This window comes from Camelus ferus, chromosome 8 (assembly GCF_009834535.1).
Source record: "Camelus ferus isolate YT-003-E chromosome 8, BCGSAC_Cfer_1.0, whole genome shotgun sequence".
NCBI classification, from domain to species: Eukaryota; Metazoa; Chordata; class Mammalia; order Artiodactyla; family Camelidae; genus Camelus; species Camelus ferus.
The window spans coordinates 66,162,153-66,189,519 of record NC_045703.1 but is presented as its reverse complement, the minus strand read 5'-3'; the positions used below and the strand labels follow the sequence as shown (position 1 = coordinate 66,189,519).

Below are 27,367 nucleotides of genomic sequence, written 5' to 3'. Positions count from 1 at the left end.
CCTTCTAGTAGGGTGGTCCACGAGAGAAGTAGCAGCCAGGTCAGGTAGCCCTGAGCCTGCCCACGCCTCTCCTTTCACTCTGGCCAGCTGGGCTGGACACTGCAGGCGCCCCTGCCAGATCCTCCTCTCTGAGCCAAACAGCCTGGAGCCTCTGCCTGGCCACTTCCTCTCCGCATCCTGCGGAGGGCCCCGGAGCAAAGGTCACGCCTGACCTGATGTCCAGGACCAACAGTACTGCTCAGCTCACTCTGGAAAGGAAAAAGATGGGAAACAGGAGAAAATGGCTTTAAAAAAAGAATTTTTATCATCACCTCCTTCCCAGCCTCCAAGAGAGGAGGTGAGCAGGCTGAGGTACTGTACCTGCGGTTGACGCTTCATTCTCTCCCTCCCAATCCATACAGCCCTGAATTCTGACCAGACCCTGTCTGAGTAGCTGAGCAGAGTTGGGTACAGTTTTTTTCATTAAGCAGAGTAGTCAACAGTCTTCCAAAAGGCACCAAAGTAGCCTCAGTTAAGGAATTGTTAAGGTAGGCAGGCGTCGTTGTTTCGAGCAAACTTTTCTTTTTTTTTTTTTCTGGCAATGTCCTCAAACTGCCTCACCTCTTGATGTGCAGACTTGGTCTCTGGGAAGGAGGAAGAGTGATTTGAGATCAGTGACCCTGACAACTTCCTTAGAGGCTCAGCTTCAAGGCTGGGAGGCCTCTGAAGTGAAGGCGCTGAGAGAGCAAAGAAGATGGACTCATGGCCACACCTGGGCTGGGCAGGGCAGCCGCTTGGACGTCCAGGGTGGTGCTGGAGCCAGTTTTGGCTCAAACCTCAGGATGCTGGCTGCCCTCTGGGAAGCTTCTGGGGGTGACAGCTGTGGAGCTGGGAGCTGGGACTGAAGCTGATCAGGGTGTAAAACTTGTAGCCAAAACATAATACAGTAGGAATGACTTGACTCAAGTATCAAATACCTTAAAGCCGTGGGTCTTCACTATTGCTCTGTTTGTTATATCTTGGTTTTGTTTCTGCTTTAGCCACCACATGGAAGGACTAGTCAGAACTTGTGAAGAACAGACATGGTCACAAGGCCAAGGTCACAGGTGTATCATCTGTACCAGCACATGGGGACTGGGTGAGCTTGGACACACCCTCCAGCTCTCCGGCCTTCATTCCTCAGGCTGTAAAAGGCGGAGGGAGTGTTGGTCCCTGATCGTTTTGAACTCTAAAATTCTGCAGCTCTTTCAGTGAGATTTGTAAATGGATAGAAATAAATGGGGCCCTTTCCTAACCCGTGGCTTCTCTACAGTTTGGAATATTCATACCAACCTACCGTCAGGAATATTTCATTTGACTAGGCTGTGTGAAAGTGAAGGACAAGGTGAGCTGCAAGGGGCGGGGGCTTGGCTGCATGCAGTTTGAGACCTCAGTGGACTTGCTAAAGTATAAAGTGCCCCAGTGAGTTTGCAAAGGGTAGATCTCCCAGCTACATTTAGTTTCTCCACATCAAATTCACCTGATTTACAGTTTCATAAGCTAGAGATGTAACCAAGCAGGACCCTATTGTCATCCATGACCATCTGATATCTGTAGTGGTGTTTGTAACTGCTTAACTGTATAACGGCTTAAAGGGTTTTTCTCATGCTCTTGCTGACTAGGGTTGGGCTGGAGAAGAGGGAGGCTTGGGTGCTCGGCCCAGCCCCGTCACGGTGCTGTGTGCAGGGATCATGCTCACTGCCCTGCTCTTGACCCTGACACCTCAGAAAGGGCTCTCGGGTGCATGTGCATCTTTTTGTTCATAACTTGGCCTAGCTGCACACGTCTGCAGTTGTTTTTGACCCCTTGTGGTTTCCTTCTCTTCTGTTATTTGAGCTGCAGGCCTCAGCCTGTAGCAGGAGTTCCCAGGCCTCAGCCTGCTTAAAAGGCTAAAAGCATTTATCAGCCTGATTTTAAACTGCACAAGTTTTTCTCTAGAGCTTTTTTCCACCGACCCCCTTCCTATACATCCTTTGTTCTAGGTACAATAACATTAGAAGGGTCCCAAAGCCAGAAGTGAACTTCATATCCAGCGGACGGAAGGGGACCGACCTCTGCATCTGCAAAAACAAGAACAGCTTTGCAATAACTTGTTACCCTGTATGTGATCTCTATGGAAACTAGCTCCCCGCCTTGAACTCTTGAACTTTTACTATAAAACCCTCTGCCTTCTCTCCCAGACAGGCTCACAGTCTTGGAGGCATTAGCCCACTGTGATCTCCTTTGCCTGGCAAAGAAGTGAAGCTGCCTTTTCTACTTCATCCAAAACTCTGACCTAGAGTCTCAATTCAGTAAGCGGGGTATGGAGGCCGAGTTTCAGCAACAGGAGGGCTATAGAGAAGAAAGAGCATTTTAAAATTAAATTTCTGTCTCGATGCCATCCTTTCCTCTTCTGTTCCTCCTCCCTCACCCTTTTTCTCCCCGTGACCATAAATCCAAAACATACTTGGTCACCAGTAAAGTCACCAACAGGACCAATGTTCAAGTATTTCTTTATTTTGCAGGCATCTACCATCAATTTTCTGAAGATATAAGTACAGCAATCACAGTTGGACCAACCGCCATTCTCCCCTCTTGCTTACTAGTGAACCCTACCCAGTGTGTTAAGCTGTCCTTGTCCTCCGCTGACCAGTGTGCCCCCAGAAGCCTGGCCACTGCCCACCCCCTGCCTGGGTCCCAGCCACTGGTACTAAACAGTGGACCCCCAGGCAGCAGCAGCAACACCTGAGAATTGTTAGAAATGCACATTCTTGGGCTCCACCTCAAACTTCCTTACAGAGGCCCTGGCTTTGGGGGCTGAGCAATCTGTGTTTTAACACACTCCACGGGTGATTCTGATGCACACAGAGTAATCACTGGTACAAGTCAATCTTGACAATTCTATTCTCTTTCCTTAGAAATAGGCAAGTGATCCCGTTCTGGTCAATTAAACCTGAGCAGTAGTCTGCGAGGGAAGCCTTTTAGAAACAGCTTCTTAACTCTTAAAAAGAAATATAAGGACATTCTTTCTAGGGAATTTATGGGTCTGTTTTCATAGTAATACTAAGAAGTATTTTCACTCTCATTCTCTCATGAATGCACACCAGTTTTGTCCAGAGGTTATATGATGTGTGATATCACAACAGATTGGGTGCAGAAGCAAAATATGAGAACCCACTTGTTCCCTATTAAGAAAGACATCACAGAGATTTGAAACAAACATAAAACAGTGACTCTCTTTCCACTAGATTTTGTTGTCTTGGAAAACATAGTTTTGTTTTTTTTTAATCAAAATGTGTGATTTATATTAACATACAAAGATGCATTATTGTTAAACATTAATTAGGAAATGAATGTTAAAAATTCTCAGTTTTAATTTGTAAAATGGTAAATATCAATAGACATAATCAACTTTAAAAAAAATCTCGAGTTTCTTCATTTTTAAGAATGTAAAGGGATGAAGTCCTTAGAAAGTCTGAGGACTGCTCCTTGGGGTAAGGATGCAGTGACTGGGGCGGCTGCTGCCATCTTGTGACCACAAAAGGAGTCATCCCACAACAGCTAGGATGGCAGAGCTGAGAGAACTGGTATGTGAGGCTGCATTGACCTTCTGAAGATCCAATCCCAGTATGTATTCTACAGACTTTCACTATCTTGAACTTCTTATTCTCTGAGATGATAAATCCCCTCTTGCTTAAGCAGTTTTAGGTTGGGTTTCCTCTTACTAGCTGCAAAATCTTCCCAACCATTGTCATTTACATTCAGTTCTGAGGATGTCAATGATTTTTACATCCATTTTGCTTATGTTTCTATACACAAGATCAGTGACATTATTTATCAAATGAAGACACTGAAGCCCCAAGAGAAAACTTAAAAAGGAATAGAGAATAAAATGTGATAAAGTTGTCATTTATGAAGTTAACAGAAATCATCAGCATTTTAAAAAAGCAGATGTCAAAAAGCAGCAAAGCATAGTGAAAATATGCTAGAGCTTACACACACTTAGAAAGTAGACCTCCTGATTGACAATGGACTTGGACCATTATAATCTCTATTTTGGAAAAGCGTTAACTTTTATGTAAATGGTAGCCAGTAAAAAGCTTAGATTTTGTAACTACAAATTCTGAGAATCAGACTGATGACAGTGTTGTTTACCAATAGGACCAATGAATACAAATGTTGAGTCATACCTATATAATTAAGCATTTCTCCAAAGAGAATCATTTATTGGATACTCAATAACCTTCATTCTTTAAAAAACTAGATAGAGAAAGATAATTTCTGAATGATTTAAGTACTGTTTAAGTACCAGACTACAGAAGAGATGTGTCCAAGCATTACATTACATTATATTGAAATAGGCAAGTGACACCTAATGATTACATTAAAGTAACCTTGCGCACACCTGCAAAATAATGCAGGAGTTTGGGATGTTATAGCAGAGATGACTAGTTGTCCCTCAAAAGCCTTTCCATATAAAAGGGCTGTAACTAGGAAGTCTCTGCCGAGCACCCGCTCTCCCTAAGTGGGATCATGTAACTGATGCTCGCCAATGGAATGTGAGAAGAAGTCACGTGTCACTTCTGGCCAAGGCAGTTAAGAAATGGGTGTGTTTCTTCACCCTATTTCTTTCCCTGGCTGCCAGCTTGAGGCAAAGAACTTGAAGCCTGGTGTGAAGAGGGAGGAAAGGGGGCAGGGCACAACCATTGAAGGAATGACAGCAACTGAGGACAGGACAAACTAGCTAGAACCAAGATGGCAGACAATTCGACTTCCAGTAGACCTTGAGCCTCATAGCTCACCCACAGGCACCATGACAGTTCCTAGGCTGACCATAAAAAGTCAAAAAGTAGGTGGGAGGAGGCATTCCCTGGAAATCCTCGCCCCTGCCCCAAAGTAGTTGGAATAATCCTCCTACTTATTAGCATATAAAATTACTGAGCCCATAAAACCTAACAATTCCACATCTTGTGGTCGCTCTCTCTCTTGCCTTCTGAGATGGCCTGCACTCTGTCTACGGAGTGTGTATCTACTTTTACTTCAAACTAAACACCCCACACCTCTCAGCTTCTCTTCCTGTCACCTTTCTGAGACGGCCCACATTCTGCTTCTGGAGTGTGTTATCTCCTAAGCCATTTTCCCTTCTGAGTGAGACAGATCGCCACTCTCTGTGTAGTGTGTCTCTCTAAATAAACTTGTTTTCACTTTACCATGCCTTGCCCTTGAATTCTTTCCTGTGTGAGGCAAGCACCTATTCTCCCAAAATACAGGGAACAAAGCCAGCAGATGGAAAGGGCCTGGATTTCTGACTCACTCATGATGGAGGGCTGACCACCAACAAGAAACACCTACATGGAACTGCCAAAGGAGTACAAAATAAATTTCATTTTGGTAAGCCTGTAAAAACTGCAGCTAATGTTAAAATAGATGTCAGGCTATCTTGAAGTGTCGAAGCTCTAAGCAGGCAGCAGAAAAGGTTTTTACTTTAGGAGAAAAAAAGAGCAAGTTTCATGTTCACTATTGTATCCCCATCTCCAGTGCCTAGAACAGTGGCAGGTAATGATTAAATATGTGATGACTAATTGCATGCATGAATAGATAAACAAATCAATGGAGGGATGGATGACGCATGAATAAATTAGGTGTTCATGTGAAAGCTATAATAGTTTGGAATAAAATGACACTACGTATTTGTGGGAAGGGTTCCCATGTTAACTAGTATTTATTTCTGTATACTTTAAGTAAGGGATTAACTGGAGGTTTTAAAGAATAAATAGACTGAGCAACTACATAGCAGGGGTGTGAGATGTAATAAACAGGGTTCAGCTTGGAAAGGTGGTTGGACTGGTTTTGTTTTGATATTTAAATGTTTAAATAAGTGACTAGTATACTAGTTAAGTGTTCTATATTTACCTATTTTAATAATGAGTACTATTTTAGGTCTTTTAATTATTCTTTTCAGAAGTAAAAGTATACGAGATGAGAAATCCATAGCTTTAAATGGCTTTCAAATCATATACCGAAGTAATCATTATAAACTAAGTATAGGCAAGTTACCCTACAGGAAATGATTCTGGAGTTCTGACCTTTCAACCGTCAACGCATACAATGATAATAATGAGTATCAATTAACATAACAGTAAGAAAAATAGTTGTTTTGATGTTAGTTTTAAGAAAAACTTAAATCTTATATGAAAATCAGAGGATGAGAGAAAATATATACCTTGACACTCACTCATTTCTCCAAAGAAGAATTCTAAATATTAATTCTATTTGTCTTAATAAGATTGAAAGATGGAATAGGTAGTTGGCTTGGAGAAATAAGAGAACATAAAGAAAAAAATAGATACATATATAAAAAGACAACATAAAGTCCACAGATTGTATAGTTTTCCTAGAAATTATTCTACTAATATACACATATATATTTGTGATATATAAATATAATCAATATAATATACATTCAATATGATAATTATCATAACTCAGTATTATATATAGACAAATGTATATTTGTTTTAAATGGTACATACTTTCTGCTAACCTTCCAGCATCTCCTGAACAAAAGAAGAAATGCTGTGGTGAAGTAGACTAGTTGCCTAGCAACCTGAAATTAGTGAGACATATCCCCTTTCCTTGACTTGATTTTAAATCCAGCTCTCCAAGGACAACTATGAGATAAATGACAAAAATGTAAGGACTCATAATGCTAGCACCATGCAGTGAGCTCTCAGAACAAAGCTACATATGTTGTCCACATATTAGGATATTGAGGTTAGTTTGGAAAATATTAATTTTAGTCTGGAATACTCAATCTTTTCCCTGTAGTGATTACACTTGTTTAAAATAGCTCTTGCAATTGACACAACGTTGTAAATTGGCTCATAAAAAAATGGCTCTTGCTAAAGTGGTAACTATCTGAAGAGTTGGATTTGTTAATTAGCTCAAATGTGTTGATTATTTCTCAGTGTATATGTATATCAAATCATCAAATTGTAGACCTTAAATATATATAATTCTTAATTGTCAAACATAGCTCAATAAAAACAAAAATATCACACTGCTAAAGACTACAAAGATTAAAAGCAAGTCAAAATAAAAATAGGAAAACTATTTTTAATTTAATAAAAGTTAAAACACAACAACAACAAAAAATAGCTCTTGCTGATGAAGACATGGCTGTCTAGAGTCTCTGTGTGGGGCTTTTATTATTTTTTTTAATAGTAAAGGGAGTGTGGAAGCACAAGGGTAAAGTTGAGGTCTGAGGCCAAGAAAGCCTTTGTAAAGCCTTCTATATAGTGGTCTCAAAAGCAGGAAAAATATATGTGTAAAGATACTATTTGTAATCCCCAAATGTGGATGTTTATTAAAGTAGAAAAGTGTGCTTTTTGCCAATACAAGTTAATTGCATTATTTCTCTGGTAGAAATTAAATCTGAAATCCAAATCAATTTCATTTATTCCAATGTACTGCTTCTAAGGAGAAGAAAAATACAGCTTGTAGCAGCATTTTATTTCATTAACATGACACAGGGAGCAAAGAAGGACAAATTCCAGGTAATGGAAGGCCTGGCTCCCCAAAGCAGAGGCAATAGTTTGTCTCTATGCTTTTAAAACTCTTGGTCAGGGCTCCTCCTACTGGAATAACTTATTTGGTACCATGATATCGGACTCCCGGTCAAGATTCCATTTCTAACAAATATAACAGTGTCGCACATTCAGTAAGTCAAAAATTCCTTTTTCATGGCAAAATAAAGATTTCTCATTAAGTGCTGATTTAAAAAGTCCATATCACAACTTCCATTTACCTTATAATTAATGTTTACACTGAGATTTGCTTAACATTTACAAAGGATTTATGACCTGTCTGGCAGTATTCTAAGCGCTTAACTATAGCTATTCATTTAACCATCACAACAACTATATGAAGGAGGGGCCACTGTCATCTTCATTTCACAGGTCAGGAAACTGGGATACCTGTATGGAGCTATTTCCTAGGTATGTCATATTTTCCCACGCTATTGGAAATGATATTTCTGACATTTCATTTCTCAATTTTTCATTGCTAGTATGTAGAAAAGTTTTTTTGTTTATTGATCTAGCATTCTATGACTTTGCTAAATCAAATTATTAGTTGTTTTCTTTTTTAAGATTTCCTAAGGTTTTCAGCACACACAATCATGTAGTCTGTAAATATAACAGGTTTACTTCTTCCTTTACAATCTACATGACTGTTTTCTTTTTCTTGACTAATTGCACAGGCTAGGACTTCCTTTCTAATGTTGAGTAGAAATGATAAAAGTGGATAGTCTTGATTGTTCCCAGGTTTTCGGGGGGAATCATTCAGTCTTTTGCTCTTATATGTTGTTAATTGTAGTCATTTCAATAGATGCATTTATCAGATTGAGGATGTTCCCATATTTTCCTAATTTGTGGATAGTTTTTATCAATAATGATTGTTAACAAGCAACAATATGAATGAACCTGGAAGATGTTAAGCTTAGTGAAATAAGTCAGACAGAGAAAGACAAATACTGTTTGTTATCACTTATATGTGCAATCTAAAAAATAAAACAAACAAATGAATATGACAAAAAAGAAACAGACTCACAGATATGAAAAACAAACTAGTGGTTACCAGTGGGGAAAGCGAAGATGGGAGGGGCAAGATAGAGGTAAGGGATTAAGAGGTACTATTATGTATATTATGTATAAAATAAATGTTACAAGGATATATTATACAGCACAGGGAATATAGCCAATATTGTATAATAACTTTAAATGGAGTATAATCTTTAAAAATATTGAATCACTATGCTGTACACCTGAAACTAACGTAATATTGTAAATCAACTATACTTCAATTAAAAAATTAAAAAAAAAAAACTGTGAACATCCTGAAAAAAAAATGAGTGTTTAATTTTGTCAAATACTTTTTTGGCATATATTTGATGATCACACGGTTTTTCTCCTGTATTCTGTAGATGTAGTGAGCTATGAGTTACGTTGATCAGTTTTCAAATGTTAAACTAACCTTGGTCAGTTGGTCATGATGCATTATCCTTGTTATATATTACTGATTTAATATATACATTTATTTTATATTATGTCATATATATATCCTTGTTATATATTGCTAGATTCCATTGGGTAATATTTTTAAAGAATTTTTGTGTCTATTCTCGTAAGAGATTTTAGTGGATGATTTTTCTTGTAATATTTGTCCAGGTTGGGTGTCCGGGTTATGTTGGCCTCATAAAATGCACTGGGAAATGTTCTCTCCTCTACTATTTTCTCAAAGAGTTTGTGTTAGAAGGGTATTATTTCTTCCCTAAATGTTTAATAGAACTTTAACTGGACCTAGAGTTTTACTCGTGGGATGACTTTTCATTAAACATTCAATTTCTTTAATAGTATAGAGTGGTTTAGCTTTCACATTTTGTGTTGGTTTTGACACGTATTTTTTTCAAGGAGTTTGTGCCTTTCACCTAAGTTTTCAAATCGATTGGCATAATGTTCTTTGTAATTTTCTTTATTAGGCTTTTAGTGTTTGTGGGATCTGTAGTGATTTTCTCTCTTTCATTCCTGATATTTCTGATTTGTTTTCTTTTTTTTTATCCTTTGAAATTTATTAAGACTTGTTTTATGAGCCAGAATATGCTCTATCTTGGTGAATGTTGAATGCACTTGAAAAGAATTTATATTTTGCTCTTATTGGGTGAAGTGTTCTGTAAATATCAAACAGATTGAGAGTGTTATTCAAATCTTTTATAGCCTTACTCATCTTATACTTTCTCTGCTCCAACTCTAGAATAAGCAATGACAGTATGACACATGTAAATGATAATATGACACAGGTTATGACATATGTAAAGAAGCAAGAAAATGCGGCTCATTGTCAAGAGAGGAGGTGATTAATAGAAGTAGACATAGAGATGCCTGAATATTAGAATTATCAGATAGAGAAACATATCATAAATATGTTAAAAGAGCAGGTTAAAAAAGGTAGACAAAGTGCATGAGCAAATGAGGATATTCAGTAAAGAGATGGTAACTACAAAAGTGGAAATGCTAAAAATAAATTTTAAAAAATATTGTAAAATTCAATGGGTTTAACAGAAAACTGAATACAAGAGAGGAAAAGATCAGTTAACATGAATATAGGTTAATAGAATGTTTCTAGGTTGAAATATGAAGAGAAAAGGAATTAAAAAAGGAACAGAGTCGCATAAGAGCTGCAAAACATTATCAAATGGTTTATCAGATGTGTAAAGGAGAAGTGAGAAGGAGAGGAGGGGGAAATATTTGAAGACACAATGGCTGAGAATTTTCAAACATTGTTGAGAGACATCAGCTCAACAGATCTAAGAAGTTCATAGAACTCCAAGCAGGATAAGTGCAAAAAAAGTCATACTTATTCACAATATAGTCAAAATGCTGAAACCAAAGGTAAAAAATTGTTGAGACCTCCCCCCTGATTTTTCACCTGGTATGTTGATATAACATCTTACCCAGATCCTCTGCCTTTGGTCCACCCCGACTCCAGTTCAAACTCCTGCCAACAGCCCCTTTGAGCCTTCTAAATAGATACCAGATATTCATTGATCAGAATAAATGAAGGCAAATCATGAAATGATCTTGTTTAAAACTTTTCTGTGGCTTTCCGTTGCCTTTAGGGTGAAATTCAGATACATCATCACAAAACTACAAGGTCCTACAGGATCTCCTCTCCTGCCACTCTCCCAAACACACCCTGTGACACTTGCAGCTCTTCAAATGTGGCACTGTGACACACCTCATTGGTTTGCCCATGTTGTCGTTTCTGCTTGAAATCCCTGTTGCCTGGTAAACTACTCATCCTTAAGTTTCAGTATGAATGTCACTTCCTCTGTGAAGTTTCAGGCAGAATTAGATTTTCCCCACCTCTTTCATATAACATGCTATAAATACTTAGGTTTATGGTATTCATTACGTTGACATCTCTTTCCTGCACTGGAATCTGAGCCCTATGGCAAGGATTTTGTTTTTATCTCCCCAAACCCTAGCCAGTGCCTAATACAGTACCTGTTTGTGGAATAATGAAATGAAGACATTCTGGTCCATGTACTGTGGAACCGGTACACTGGACCATTGCTGTGGCACATTCAGTTGGTACCACCATTAGAAAGCAATTTTAGAAACATATAGCAAGGACTATAAAAATATTGATATTCTTTAACCCAGTGACTCTACATCTAGGAATCTTTCTTAAGGAAATAATCCAACATTTTTTGCAGAAGTTATTCATACTGAATTAGACACTCAAGATACTGGAAACTACCTAAATTCCAGCAGTAGGAAAATGGCTAAGTAAATTATGACATGATATTAAGATACCCTGCAGTCATTAAAATTTGCGATGTTTAAGGAGATACTGGGCAGCATACAAACTACTTGTATTACAAGACTACTGGGTACTACAGTTACAGTTGCCCCAGGACCGAGCTGAGACTTCTGGGACTGTCTGCAATAGGCAGAACTAGCACCTGAGTACTTGAGTCCAAACAAAATCCTTCAAAGGGAGCTGCAAGTCGGAAGCTAGAGACCCAGGCACAATTGCCAAGTTCAAAAGGCCACAGTGCAACCTTGAAGAAGAGGATCAGTGACTGCAATGAAGGCAGAGTGGGAAAAAACAGAAAGGAGAGTTCGGGCACTTGCTGTGAACACTGTCAAGTCTTCTGAGGCCCCCAAGTTGAAATGACTTAAAGCACAGAGTCAAAGCAAACAATCAAGTAAGGTAATGCACGCATAAGGGCAAAGGGACCCAAAGTTTACCCTCTGGGTTCAAGGCAGGGAGGGAATGGTCTTGGACTATACCATTTAGAGAAAGCAGAGTTCGTGGTGAGCTGAGTTCTGGATTGGGCCAAGTGATAAGCAGCTCTCTCCAGCTTAACTGCCTGAAGAGGCGCTGGGCTACGGGGGAGCAAGTTGGCAACCAGGAGGTGGGGGAGAGGGAGTCACCAACTGGGACAGGAGCCTACATTGGTGACCGCCTGGGATGTTTCTCTGGGGCAGGGGATGTCCACAGAGCCATAGAGCACACCAGAGAAGGTTTGCCCAAAATACACCAAAATGCTCATTTTGGTTGGGTGAGGATGGTGAGGTGGTGGCTGATACTTTTTAAAATTGTTCTGCGGTATGATATGTAGCTTCTAAAAGGACAAAATTAACATTTAAACGTAAGAACTGGACATCTAACGATCCTAGATGCAGTACCAGGCTAAATCCTGTCACAGGCTAGCGTAAGATCAGCAAACGAAGCAGTTTACTTGACTGGCACGGGCTGCGGGAACTCGAGTGATCTGGTGGGCAGGACGCAGCGCCCCGCCACCTGTCTCATCATCCCAGTCACTGCTTCCTGTCGTATGTAAGGGCATCCTGCTGACAGGGTGAGCAAGGGCCGGAGCCCTGTGGAAGGAGAGGCGTCTTTTTCTTCACCCTGACCAGCAGCAAAGCCAGGTACCTGCCACCTTCTTCTGAACCGCACAAAAGCACTGGACGGGGCGGCTCTGTGCCTCCTGTTGGCAAGGTGGGATGTCTTAGAATTTGTATTTCATTTACTCACAGAAATTTGACTCTGCTTCTTGTGAAGTAAAGAGCCTGGTTTTAGTTTGGTGAAGGTGTCTCTGCCCCTTTCTGGACTGGGTGAGATTACGAAGCTCCTTCACAATAACCATAGCCATATCCCTTGACTCTAATCCCCAGCTTTCTCCCCGGAACTAGAAGGGGAGCAGAAGGGAGAGCGTCAGGCCGCAGCTTGTAAGGCGCCAGGCTTGGTTCACGGCCACATAATGAGCGCTGGGAAGACCCTCCTCTGACCCCTTAATCTGTTACCCCTCTGGCTCCCCAAGGCGGTGTTCAAATCCTCTCTCCCTGGCCCCAGGGTGGCTTCTTCCTGGCGGTTCTTCTCCATCTTGAATGTGCATAAGAATCATCTGGGAAACTCATTAAAGTGTGACTCTGATTCAGCAGGTTTGGAGAGGGTTCCCAGGTGAGGTCGATGCAGCTGGTCTGCGCACCACCGTGGTTTATCGAGACTCTGGGGCCGTCTACATGCTTGTGGCACTGGAAAGGCACTCGGGGCTCCCCAAACTCTGGTTACTTCCTCCATGGGGGCGTCTGTATCAGAGTGGAGTGTGGACTCATGTTTGACGCATCCAAGAACACTAGTGTTACCAGTAGCCACCCAAACTTGTCTTTCTAGGGAGGAAGAGGCCTCTGCTGTGGTGAATCTGAGGCTCCTGGCTTCACAGGGAGGGAGGAAGGTGCAGAAGGGGAGGGGGAGAGAAAGCAGTCTGCTCACCAGATGGAGGCCATGGGGCTTGGGGGCTTTGGAAGCACTGAGCATTCCTAAGAAGGGGTGCTTGCCTGCCTGGAGACCACAAGAGAGAAAAAGACCCAATACTTGCTTCCTGTCCCTGAGGAAGAATGATTTAAAAATAACCCCAACTGCCTAACTTCTTGTGCATTTGGAAGCCCTTCTACAGGGCTTTCCACCCTGACAGTGTGTGCATCTCAAGATCAGCTGCTAGAATTAATGTTAAGCTTGTTTGAAGAGCTAATGTGTTAAGCTGTTTTTGTTCTTCCCAAATAGAAGTGTCATATGAATAAATAACACACTCTATTATTTTGGGATGGCAGGATTAAAAAATCACCAAACAGAATAAACTTTTGTTTTTTTAACCAAATTTGTTAAGTACCTAATTGGACCTAATCTGGGTTTAAGAAAAAAAATCATTAAGATCTACGAAGGAGTCATTTTCCTACATTCCCCCTTCCTTATATCATTCTCTCTGCATTAATCCTTCCTAAGAATGAAGCAGGAGAGAAGGGGGCAGGACACAACCATCAAAAGAATGATACAGCAGTTGAACATTTGACTCCTGGTAGACCTTGAGGCCCCAGATGGCAGGAGATTTGACTTCCAGTACACCTTGAGCTTCATTATCTGCTCACTGTAACATATGAGCATGGTAAATGGCACTCCCACAGGTGCCATGACAGTTCCGAGGCTGACCATAAAAGGCCAAAAAGTGGGCAGTGGCCCAGTTCCTGAGAATCCCTGCCCCTTCCTCAAAGTAGTTGGAATAAGCCTCCCACTTGTTAGCATATGAAGTTACTAAGACTATGAAAACTAACCACTCTGCACCTCGTGGTCGCCCTCTCTGACCTTCTGAGACGGCCCACACTCTGTCTGTGGAGTGTGCATCTCTGAATAAATCTACTTTTATTCAACTATGGCTTGCTCTTGAATTATTTTCTGTATAAAGCCAAAGACCCTCGCTTGGTGGGTACATCCCAGGGACTCGTCTGAGACCTGGGACGTGACCATCCTCTCTTGCCCCATTTTCCTTTATCGAGGATACAGTTTAGAAAATCTGACCTGTTCATTTCATCAGAATTAGAATCCTAAAACTGTTTACTTTGTTGTGTTAATATTTTTGGCTAGACCTCTTTAATCATCATTGAATATTGTTCCTTTCTGCCAGCCTTCTATTTTCATTTCATTTCATTGATTTAATTCTTTTTTAAAGATAAGCTGCTTATTATTATTATTATTATTATTATTATTATTATTATTATTATTATTATTATTATTATTATTATTTTGGTTGGGGAGAGGTAATTAGGTTTATTTATTTATCTGTTTATTAACGGAGGTACTGGGGATTGAACCCAGGACCTCATGCATGCTAAGCTCACTCTCTACCACTGAACTATACCCTCCCCCTATTTTCATTTTAGAATTTCCAGTACTGATATATAAACCAAAATATCAATTTTAACAGAGGAAGAGTGAGTACCCCTCACTTAATTGATTTTTTGAAATTGAATGAGTCTTTAAATTCCATAGTGTTTTATAATTTTCAAAAGTTTCATGCACATGATTTCATATAATCCTGTAATAATCCTTTCCCGCCTTCCCCATTTTGCCCCTCCCTTCAGCGCTCTCCCCACTGGTAACCACAAGTTTTTTTTCTGTATCTGTGAGTCTGCTTCTTTATTGTTTTAATCACTATTTGTTGTATTTAGATTCCACATATGTGATATCATATAGTATTTGTCTTTCTCTGACTTATTTCACTTAGCATAACACCCTCCAAATCCATCCATGTTGTTGAAAATGGCAAAATTTCATTCTTTTTTATGGCTGAGTATATTCCATTGTATCTATATACTACATTTTTATCCATTCATCTGTTGATGGATACTTAGGTTACTTCCCTACCTTGGCAATTATAAATAATGCTGCTATAAACATTGGGGTGCATTTATCTTTCCCAATTAGCATTACTGGTTTTTTTTTTTTTTGATTTTTACTCAGAAGTGGAATTGCTGGGTCATATGGTAGTTCTCTTTTTACTTTTTTGAAACATCTCCATACTGTTTTCCACAGTGGCTGTATCAATTTACATTCCCGTCAACACCAACAAAGGTTCCCTTTTCTCCATATCCATTCTGACAGGTATGAGGTGACATCTCATTGTGGTTTTAATTTGCATTTCCCTCATGATTAGCAATGTTGAGCATCTTTTCATATGCCTGTTGGCCACCTGCATATCCTCTTTGGAAAAATGTTTAGTTTTTCTGCCCATTTTTAAATCTTTTTTTTTTTTTTTTTGATATTGAGTTGTATGAACTGTATATTTATGCTGGATTTTAACCTTTTACTGGTCATATCATTTGCAAATATCTTCTCCCATTCAGTAGGTTGTCTTTTCATTTTGTGGATGGTTTCCTTTGCTGTGCAAAAGCTTTTAAGTTTATTTAGGTACCGTGTGTTTATTTTTGCTTTTGTTTCCTTTACTTTCAGAGACATATCCAAAAAAATATTACTGTAATTTATGTCAAAGAGTGTTCTGCCTATGTTTTCTTCTAGGAATTTTGTAGTATCTGGTCTTGCTCATAGAATGTTAGAATATTTTTTATTAAATATAAAGTTCTAAAATAAACTGTGTAAATATTTGTTCTTTATTAAGGACAGTTAATTTTGCCAAATACTGGGGATTAAATTAAATTTGGGGAGTAAATTCAAGTTTTTGTGACTTTAAGACTTAATACTTATGACTCTTGCAGGAACAAGCATGCCAAGAGAATATATTAGATTTTCTTCCTGACTAACGCCAAACAATCAAATGATCAAATGATAGGTCAATTAGTATAATTATGCATAGTCTATAATACAATTGAAAAAAAAAACTGTTTTGGGTTTGGAGAGGGTATATACATGCCATAAAGAAATCAATTCAAGAAACATAAGAATAGAATACTTTATAATGATGAGAAAGATGATAATGAATTTTTATCTTTGAAAAGGAAACTGCAGTTTTGTTCCATTTCAATGTTGAGGACAAATACATATAGCAAATATATGATATTCATAAACTATCCACATGGTCACAGTCCTTTTTCCTTTAATTTTTATTATTTCTCCATTATACTAGTTAGATATGTTAATTGTTGGAAATACAGATAAACAATAAATCACCTGTAACCTCATCCAGGTAGGATTTTGGTTCCATTGTTTATAACTCCACGTTTTCTTTACATTACATATGTATATTCAAACTCTTTGGTCTGAGTCAAAAGTATTTGTCTTAATGGAATGTTAATCACTCTTGTAATCAAGAACTGGGAACCTGCAGTTTTCCTTAGATTTAACTGATCAGTCTGACAATACAGGGAAATGAGACTTTGAGTGAGAGAAGTCATTTCAATATATTTGATTGCACGCCACTGAAATGGATTGCATGCCATTGAAAATTTGTCTAAAATTTTAACAAAGTTTAAGCACCTTGCCTGATAGGACACTACCATGGATGCTGACGCCACCACACTCTGATACCAGACTCCATGGGCTTCTCAGTCACAAAATGTCAAGTGAATGTGAGCTGTGATGTGACACATAAAACAGGGTATGATCATGGAATGATACAACTTGGTAGTTATTTTTCATTCAAAAAAGATGTGAGGCTGTACTTTCCCCAGAAATTAGACATTTATAAATCTATTTAAAGACACAGAAATCTTCAAAACTTAAGAGCATGAATTTTTCTCATTATATACTACCCACAGTGCCCAAGCATATGTTCTCTGGCTGTAGCATACGGCTGACAAGAGGACGACCACGAACAACAATCACGACAAACAGGTGCAGAGACTGGTCTCAAGGTGACCAAATCCCACGTCAGAGGGTTGCCTGACCAGAACACGATTAGAACAGAGTAAGTGAATGCTCCCAAGGAACCTCTACAGGAAGACAGCAATATGATGGCCTTCACTTTATTTTTATACTCATAGCCTGACTCTATGATTCTGAAATTAGGGCACATGCCCCCCTGGAAGTACACTGTAAGATGCTAGAGAATACGTGGAAGTCACAAGAGGAACAAAGCACATCTTCCTTAAAGCATGAATTTTTCTCAAAAGTTTAGAATAGAGTTTTGAAGGTTTGCACATGCAAGTAAATGTTTGAATTTGGCACCTCTGTGTTGTCAAAGAGGACCTTGTTCTATGTACTCTGAGCCTGTTTTGCAGTGTCTGGCATTCCGTAGGTATGCAATAAATATTTGTTGAATGAGTCTATGAAAAAAGCGTGGATATTATAAGATTTTATTGCTTTCTAATATTTTTATATAAAGAATTTGATGAAGATATTCTGCTTTCAAAGCCTGTGATTGTAAATTAATTGGTTTTAGTGAATACCTCTTCTATTGGCTGTGTCCATCCACATGGTTGCCCCAGTTATGCTTGTACAATGCGACTGTCTTCCTGGCCACAGCTGGCTGGATCACTGGGCCCTTCCTAGGGAATTAGGCAGTGCAACAAAGAGCTCTTTACATCATCTAGCAAGAATCTTGAATGGACAGATAGGAATCTTATAGTCATGGAACCACGTTCCCTTTTGAATTCAAGAGTCAGAAGCGGAGGAAGTCGGTCCTCACCTGGAAGGAAGATGTGCTTGGAGAAGGGCTGGAAGGCCTCTGGTTTTAGCTTATTTGTGAAGCTCAGCTGCTTGATCTTTGTGAGACTCACCTTGATTTTTGTGAGACTCACCTTGATCTTTGTGAGACTCACCTTGATAACAAATTCCTTTTTTTGCTTAATCTAACTGAAGTGTATTTCTGTTAATGAGAACAGAGACTAAATTTATATGCTGGTGAGGAAGCTTTCAAGCTGTTCAGTGTTTAGTATGTGTCATGCCCTGCAGCAACGCATGCTTTATCTTATTTAATCCTTAACACAACCCCATGAGGGAGGTATTATCGTGATTATTCTACCTGCATTTTATGGATAACCAACCACCCCCAAGATTTAGAAGAGTTTAGTCATTTGCCCCAAATCACCAACTATTAAATGGCAAAGCTGAGATTCAAACACAGAATTCCTGATACAAAGATCTAGGCTAATAACCATTATGCTCTACTTTATTGAAACAAATATAGGCATATTATGTACTAGAACAAAATATTCACATTTAAAAACTTTTAATGGAAATCTTCAAGAATATACCAAAGTAGACAGAACAGTGTAATTAGCCCACTGACCCATGGCCCGGCTTCAACATTTATCAACATTTTGCCAGTCTTGGCTCACCTACCCCACCCCCACTTTCTAACTATGGTTAACATCTTACAGTCTTATGTTAACATTGTCCATTTGTCACAACTGAAAAATCAAGACTGGTACATTTTATTAACTAAACTGCAGGCTTCACACAGTTTTTCTTAGTTTTTACCTAATGTCTCTCTCTTCTTTTCAGATCCCATCTGGGATATTGCTTCACATTTTGTAATAGTGTCTCCTTAGTCTCTTCTGGTCTGTAAGTTTCTCAGTCTCACTTCGTTTTTCTTGGCTTTGATGGTTTTGAGGAGTGCTGGTTGGGTATTTTGCAGAACTTCCTTAAATTTGTGTTTGTCTGATGCTTTTCTCATGGTAAGATTGTTGTTATTGTCTTTAAGGAAGAAAACCACAGAGGTGAAGTGCCCTTCTCATCACACATAGGGGTACATGGTCTCAAATTGATTTATTTCTCTTAATGCTGATTACCCGGGGAAGGCAGTATTCTCCAGGTTTAACCACTGTACAGTTACTTTTTCACCCTGTCCAAATCTGTTCTTTGGAAGCAAGTCACTAAGCAAGCTACACTCATGATAGTGGACTCAGCTCCACCTGGACAGTACCTAAATAAATTTGGAATTCTTCTGTAAGAAGGACCCCAGGTGATTTTAAAATTGAGAATCACTGATCTAAGCCCATTCTGATTATTCTAGTCCTCTTTGCCAGTGTGGTCCAGGGATGGACATGTGGGAAGATTCTAGTAAAGATTTTTCTCCCTGAGAAAAAGAAACACACATACTAGGAGGAAGCTTTTCCTTACTTTCTCTGCAGGCAAGTAGAGCCTTCCTTTCCTTGTTTGGACTGTTGCTGTGAGCCTGTAACCCTTGGAGTGGCAGCGACTATCTTGTGACCACGAGGCAACAAACCAGGGATGAAAAGCCAATGTTATTAGGATGGCAGAGCAGAGGGCTGAACCCCTTGAAATTATCTGCCTCCAGACTTCTTGTTATAAGGGACAACTGAACTTCTTTATTGTTCATGCCACTCTTAGTTGGTGTTCTGTTACTTGAGAGTCAAAAGCATTCCCGACTGATACAGGTGCAGGATAAATTAGGAGTTTGGGGTTAACATATACACACTACTATGTATGAAACAGATAAACAATAAGGACCTATTGTATAGTACAGGGAACTATATTCAATATCTTGTGATAACCTGTAATGGAAAGTAATCTGAAAAAATATGTATATACAACTGAATCACTCTGCTGTACACCTGAAACTAACAAAACGTTGTGAATTAACTATACTTCAATTTTTAAAAAAGTTTAAAAAAAAACATTCCCAATTGATATGGGTGCCTCATCTTTTTTTTTTTTTTAACCAACTATAGCCATCCTCCGCATCTAGGACATAGTACACATTTTTTTTTAAAATGAATAAGTGAAGAACTGAATGAAGAAGCTGTTATAACCATAAAATATCAGTGTCATTAATGCCAGTATATTTGGCAATTAGATTCTATACTTCCATTTCTTCTCTCAAACAAAGAGAGTTGTATGCATTCTGCCACTGGAGAAAAAATTTATTAGTAATGACAGGTTGACAGTGGTAAAATTTCTTGATGTTTATCAAGTTCAAACTGAGGTTTAATGCACGTATAATTATTTATTAATTTTTAGGACTTACTTAGTAACCAAAATATCTCTAGAATGATTAAGGCAAATAATGGAATGCCTACTGTACAGCAATGAGAATGAAAAGACGATTATATCCTGCAGCAGCATGGATGAACCTCACAACTACGCTGCATGATAGCTGCCAGACACCAGCATACATGTTGCATGATTATATTGATATAAAATTGAAAATTAAGCAAAACTATAATCTCTGCTGTTCCAAGTCAGGACAGTGTTTTACCCTTGAGTGGGTAGCGACAGAAAGGCATTTCTATGAAAGGGCTTCTGGGATGGTGACAATTTTCTTTTTCTTTACCCTAGTGGTGCTGGTTACAGAGCTGTGTTCTGTTTGTGGCAATTCAGAGATCTGTATATTTATGACATGTACTTTTCTGTATGTATGTTATAATTTAATAAAAAGTTTGCTTTAAAAATTCACCCTGAAAATGTCTATCTGTAGCATCTTAGGGATCAACTTTGGGAGCAGACAAATCTCTTAAGCTATTTACAAAGAGCACAAAGTGGTTTTCTATTTTTAGTAAAATTTAGACTTGGGGGTGGGAATAGCTTATTGAAGACAGTCTCCAATTTATGAATGTAAACTGTCCTTGTGTGTGTAATAGCTCATTTATAATTCAGTTGTTACAAAAAACATTTTCCCATTGGTTTAGTGTTAGAATAATGGCTAGGGTAAAGGCCAACTAGAAAAAGTAATAATGAAGCTGAAATACTATATATTTCCCATTAGATATGGGCATACAATTACCCCTGTTACACAGACACAAGACTGAAACAGCTTTCAAAAATAAATATGCAAAGATGAAAATATAGTTGAGATTAAATTCCATTTTAAATCCATCAGATGAGTAAAAATGAAGAGTTGGCAGCGATGTAGAAAAATAGGAATTTTCCCATATTGCTGGTCAGTGCTAACTGACTCAACTATTTTGAAGAAGAATCTGGCAAGATTTCTGGAAATTGAAAATGTGCCTAACTTCTGACACAACTCCACTTCTGGGAAACAATGCAGAAGACTTGCAAAGTTGCTGGAGGATGGAGACGTGTGGGTGTGTGAATAAAAAGATGTTTACTGTAGCACTTGTTCCTAATATTTGGAAGCCACCTAAATGTCCATCAAAAAAGGAATAGACATATAAATTCTATGTATTCATGACTAAAAGTAAGTGATAAAAATGAGTGAAGTGAAACCATGCGTATGACATAGATCTCAAAAATAGTGTGAAAAGAATTATAGAATGTTGGTTTACATTGTTATATGATTTATGTATCACTTATATTCAAAAACAATAATACAGATCTTTTATGGATACATACTAAGTAATAGAAAATGTAAAAGATGATACATCAACTTCCTGTTGTACTCACCCTGGGAGAGTAAAAAAATAGGACTCTGACGAAGAGCACAAAAGGGACTTCGATTCTGTATTGTTTAATTTCTTTAAAAAATCAGAATCAAATATGAATGTTAACATTGACTAGCACGGATATTGTTATGTGATTCAATCTATTTATGTGTGCTTGGATGCTTTCATACAAATAATAAAAGAAATGAGGAATTTGGAGTGAAGGAAAAGTCAGGATATGAAATTAAAAGCCTTAGCTAAATTAACATCCTGAGATGCATATTATAGGAGCAGTTAGCTAATTATAGTTTTTCAGTGGTATCTGCAAGATTAAAATACAAAACAAAACAATAAAATAGTTTAGGAGGAATGTAGCTTTGCTCTTGTAAAGTATTGAGAGGTTTCTTCCCTTCTGGGCCCTCAAAGACTGTGCTAGAGCTTTGGTACTCCGCAGTGCCACCTGCTGGAGCTCAGCACTGACACCACCTGGGAGCTTGTTAGCCCAGATCTGCTCAGTGAGAATTTGCGTTTTAACAAGACTGCGCACACTGAAGTTTGAAAAACCCTAATACAAAAGCAGCAGCCCTCAACAGCGTATCTGCCTAGGTCATGAGCAAAATAGTTTTATTCTGGAAATTTCCCAGAGCAGCTTTTGAACCAGTCACCCAGTATAGCCATAGTTAAAGATTTAAACACTCAAAGAACATTTACTTTTAGACAAGGTAGCTTCTGCTAAAATTTCCAAGATGCATTAATTACAGATTGTAGCCGTAGATACCATATGATGTAATGGTTTTATAAAACTGACATAAGACTAGCTCCTCCATTCCATATCATCAAGTTCAAGATTCTGTGCTTTCTTCATGTCATTAAATGAATATTGTTTACACATCTCTCGTGGTCCTGCCTCTGCTCTCCTTATTTTTCTGAATAAGAAACTCAACTTCTTCTTAATTTAACAAAATATACACCATATACATCCAAAAACCTTGTGTAAGTACAGATATTACTGAGGGTTTTAAGGAGACAGAGGAGTGACTATTATAATGATGTAAACAAGTTAACACTGAACACTGGATGTCCCCCTCAGCAAGACCCTTCCTAAGAACTGCTGTATTGACATAGCTTAATAATTTGTTTCAATAAAAAATTCTGTCACATGTAAATAGTAAGTAAACAAATGACTAAAATGTCTTACAGTGAATTTATATTTAACCAATCAAGAATGCTGCATTTACTTTCCCCAATCCAACCAAAGGATCTAAACCAAGGTAACTACCATAATAATAAGTAAGATTTTGCGTGTACTCTGGGAATCATTTATCTAATTAGTGGATTTTAACAAAAGCTGGTTCCAGGTTGGACAGGCTCCGCCATTTCCTTGGCAGTAAGAGGAAACAGCTGTGCTGGTCGATTAGCCTACTGAAAACCAAACGAGACAAAAACAAAGCCTCCGACCCCAGTCTCTGCTGCACACACTGGCCAGGGGTCCTCTGCTCTGACTACACGTTAGAAACACCACCGAGGGAAGCCTTTTGAAAATGCTGACACTTGGGTCCCCTGCCAGAACAATTAAACCTGAATATGGGAGGGGGCCCTGAGGATAGGCATCAACATTTTTTGAAAGCTCCCCATGTAACTAATGTACTCAAGAGAGCAGAAGGAAACCTTTCCTCTGTAACAGAAGTGCTACTTCACGTTTTTAACAAACAAAAGATCATGAAAGATTAAGTGAAAAAGCAAGTGTCAAAGCAGTGTGATCTCACTGGGATAGGAGAGTGGAGATTGTTTTTTAATATTCTTAGAAAAAGGTTTGAAGGTTGTCATCAAAATTTTAATTGTGGTTATTCCAGAGTGGTGGGATTGTGGATGAGTTCTATTTTTCCCTTTTGCTTCCTTTTTCCAGTCTACCTGTAGTGAATGTGTATGTTCATAAAAAAGGTAACTTCAATTAGAAATAGAAACCAGTTGATTTTACCTTCACTAAACAAAAACAGGCTTGTGACAAGGAATAGCCTGAACAGTGCAATGTAACCAAAAATGCAGCAGTCAAGATAAAGTCCAAGTTGGAGGCAGTAGGAAGCAGGTTCTCATTAAAGTAAATCAAGTTTAGTGACAAATTTGAAATAGAGTTATTTTATTCCTGGAACAGAGAATTTAAAAAGCAATGAAAGGGGGGAGGGTATAGCTCAAGTGGTAGAGTTCATGCTTAGCATGCACGAGGTCCTGGGTTCAACCCCCAGTACCACCTCTAAAATAAATAAGTAAACCTAATTACCTCCTCCACCAAATAAATAAATAAATTTTAAAAAGCAATTAGTATTAAAAAGTATTAATCATGAAGAATCAATTAATGAATAGGTATTTCTAAAGAAAACAGAGGCATGAAAGTTGTAAAAGGAAGTCTGTTTATTTAAAAACTTAAGCAGAAATCCTCCACAAAGCAAATAAACAAACCACCTGAATTTTGAGAGATCAGAAAGATATATATATTCCAGGTAAAATTAACAAGGGATATACACCTTGGCTAAGATTTAAAATTTCAAAGAAATAAACAGCATAGAGGACCCCCCCCCCAAGAGGGAGGAATTAAAATGAAAATCAGCTAGAAAAATAGGGTAAGAAAGAGAGATGAGTTCAAAGAAACTCCTGCAGTCCAAGACAAAAAAATTATTCAAATGAACAAAATCTAAACTGGACTCTGTCAGTAAATGTCTGAGGACAATGAGGAAAATGGCCCAGTTTTAACAGAAATGGACTATGACCCAGGAATTCTATGTAAGACTAATCACCATTCAAGAGTGAAGTCAAAGACAGGAATGGTCTCAGCAAAGTTAACTATTCAGATATTTCCTGACAAAGTTGCTCAGAGACAAGTTTTGTATCAGTGAAGGTAAAGGGTCCCTATTAAACTCTCTCCAATATTCTTTTACAAGGAATTCCCCTCCTCCCAACTGCGTGTTCTCACTGAATTGTGATTGTGCAAAACAAAACGTGTGTGTGGTGAAAGGTCTTTTTTCCCCTTTTCATCATGCTCTTATAGAGTCAAGGCAACTAAAGTTCAGAACCATCTGCTTTCCATATCTTAACTTACAATCATCCAAAGATTTTGACGATAGTTATTCTTGTTTCCATAGACTGGGGGCTCAGAGGCACAGAGAAACTCACTGACATGTACAAGATCCCAGAGCTAGTAAGCAGGGAGCTGACATTGGGACCCAGGCAGTTTGGATCCAGTCAGTGCTCTTAATCACTTTTCTATAGTGAGAACAGTGTTTTTCAAAGGCTTATTCGATAATCTCACCAATAGACCTTTCAGTGTTGTCTCTGCTGTAAGTGAAGCAGAGCTATGCACACCTGAGAGTCTTCACTGACTGTATTTGCAAACTGCATCATTTATCTCTAAAACATACCCTTTTCCTATTTGTTGAGGTGGTTGATAGAATGATCCCACTATTCTAGTTAAATCAGAAGGCATTATGTTAGAATTTTTATTTAGTTTCTTTAGAACTAAAGGAGGTTCAATGTGTAAGTAAATAGAGTAAGTACATTATATACCATCTTTTCAGAAATCGAGTACAATTATGTCAAATCACGTCTATTACAGCAACTGTAATATTATCAGTAATTTGGATTATCACCTACAGTGTTTATCAGAAACAAAGGAGAGTAGTCTTTGTTGCCTATTATCAGTGATGCTCAGTTAATGTTCACCAAAACTGATTTCTCAATATACATTTTTACATTAACAATGATGCCTTAGGATGCCTGGAATTTTAAAAAAATCACACTAAATTTCACAAGGAAACTGGAGTTCAAGGAATTCAGTATTTTCTTAACATTTTTTATTGATTTATAATCATTTTACAATGTTGTGTCAAATTCCAGTGTAGAGCACAAGTTTTCAGTTATATGTGAACATATATATATATTCATTGTCACATTTTTTTCTCTGTGAGCTACCATAAGATTTTGTGTATGTTCCCCTGTGCTCTTCAGTATAATCTTGTTTCTCTATTCTACAATTTTGAAATCCCGTCTATCCCTTCCCACCCTCCGCCCCCTTGGCAACCACAAGTTTGTATTCTATGAGTCTATTTCTGTTCTGTATTTACGCTTTTTTTGTTGTTGTTGTTTGTTTGCTTTTTAGATTCCACATATGAGTGATCTCATATGGTATTTTTCTTTCTCTTTCTGGCTTACTTCACTTAGAATGACATTCTCCAGGAGCATCTATGTTGCTGCAAATGGCGTTAATGTTGTCGGTTTTTATGGCTGAGTGGGAATTCAGTATTTTTGAACTGATATAGTATTTTAAAAAAAACCTTTCTCAAGAAGTTAGTATAATTCTTAAAATATCACAAGTTTAGTATATAAATACCTGTGACTAGTCAAGAATCTTTTATAAATTAGAATATTTTTATGCAGTTAGGAAAATTTAACTTAATACCACTTTTACAATTCTTAGGACTTTGTTAAAAATAAAAAGACAGTAGTAAATTTCTCCAGTACCCAGCAGCCAACATCTTTTGCTCTAGACTTCTAAAGAGTACCGAATCAGAGAACGTCCATCATATTCCAGGCAGGGTGGGTAAAAGGCCACTTGGATACTTCCTGCTCTCTCCTAGTTTTGCTCACAGCTGGACAAGTTAACTTTAACTAAGTGGCTGCAAGTGGGACCCCTAGCATCACACTCTCCCATCTTTCTAACGCAGTGTCCAGAGAAAGATACTGAACATTTGTCATAACTCAGCTTTTAACAAAAGAAAAGAGCTAATGGAAATAAAGATTTTCCTTCACTTATCACTCTGCAGTCACTGTCCAACAGTCTTTCCCGTACATTTTAAACTATGGGGATTGTGAGAAAAATTTTCTCTAAGTTTCATGTTAAAAGGTATTAGGTGACAAGGACATATTAGAAATCAATTTAGACATGCCTGAAATACAAAGGTAATAACATTTCAGTATAGTTGGAAATCCTAAAGAAATGTACTTTATTCAACAAGTTTTAGTACCAGACGTACCAATAATTCATCAAAATTACTTGCAGTGTTATGTGAAAATCAAAATTGTGTGGTTTGAATTATATGGGTGGGAATCATGGTAAATATACGTAACTGAGGAAACTTCCAGCTTCAGGAATGCATGTGTAAGTGAACACTGTACACAGGCGCTCTGAATAAACATACCATGAGGAGGTGGGTAAAGCGGGTTTGGTAAGATTCCACATAACATCATGAAAGTTCTCTTTTCTCTTGGAAAACCCCCACCACAGGAACCCACCCTAGTAACACTATCTTTAGGAAGAGAAGCAAGGCCCCCAGCAGTTTTACTGTTCTGCTTCTCATTAACCATAGAACTATGTGCAACATATCCTAGCCGAACCACGCCACCTTCCCCCAAGACTGACTTCCTTCTATCCCTTCCCTTTAAAAAAAAAATGTATTTATTTAATTTTTTTTTTTGGGGGGGATAATTAGGTTTCTTTCCCTCCTTCTCTTTCTTTCTTTATAATAGAGGTACCACCCACTGAACTATACCCTACCCCACCACCTTCCTTTTTTTAATATGCTTAAACAGGGATTCTCACAGGGAATAAGGCCCAAGTAACACTGATTTCTTAATAAAAGAACACCTGCCTTTATGGGAAAATGTGACCAACAAAGTCAGGACAAGGAAAGACGAAAGCTGAAGAGCGGCACATGCCTTCCCCCTTTGGTTGTTTCTAA

General features: G+C 38.3%; 1 long non-coding RNA gene across 1 annotated transcript; it reads right to left on the bottom strand.

Annotated features, from left to right (window-relative positions):
* Positions 1–1,592: 1,592 nt before the first annotated feature.
* On the bottom strand, positions 1,593–12,859 carry LOC116665539. The gene is made up of 3 exons (XR_004322202.1): positions 12,844–12,859; positions 11,216–11,222; positions 1,593–1,733 (listed from the first exon to the last, which is right to left on the bottom strand). It is a non-coding gene; the product is annotated as an uncharacterized LOC116665539 (long non-coding RNA).
* Between the last annotated feature and the right edge of the window lie 14,508 nt (positions 12,860–27,367).